The sequence below is a fragment of the Microcebus murinus genome, chromosome 13 (genome assembly GCF_040939455.1).
Source record: "Microcebus murinus isolate Inina chromosome 13, M.murinus_Inina_mat1.0, whole genome shotgun sequence".
NCBI lineage: Eukaryota > Metazoa > Chordata > Mammalia > Primates > Cheirogaleidae > Microcebus > Microcebus murinus.
Genome location: NC_134116.1, coordinates 18,327,274 through 18,327,800, shown reverse-complemented (window position 1 = coordinate 18,327,800; position 527 = coordinate 18,327,274).

Genomic DNA, 527 nt, shown 5'->3' with positions numbered 1-527 from the left:
TAGCTTCGGGTCATGGCTCATTGGATCAAGGTTCATCAGCTTCCCAGACACAGGGATTCCTGCCATCTTCCCCTGAGCCTCACCCATGCCAGCTACCCTGTGTCAACGGAAAAAAGCCAAACCCTGTAAAAATAATTTTAAAGAGATTTATTCTGAGCCAAATTTGAGGACCATGACCCAGAGCCACGCTCAAGAAGTCTTGAGCAGTGGACTCGACGTGACTGGGTTGCAGTTTGGTTCTTTTTGTTTGTTTGTTTGTTTTTGGTTTTTTTTTTTTTTTTGAGACAGAGTCTCACTTTGTTGCCCAGGCTAGAGTGAGTGCCGTGGCGTCAGCCTAGCTCACAGCAACCTCAAACTCCTGGGCTCGAGTGATCCTTCTGCCTCAGCCTCCCGGGTAGCTGGGACTACAGGCATGCGCCACCATGCCCGGCTAATTTTTTATATATATATCAGTTGGCCAATTAATTTCTTTGTATTTATAGTAGAGACGGGGTCTCACTCTTGCTCAGGCTGGTTTTGAACTCCTG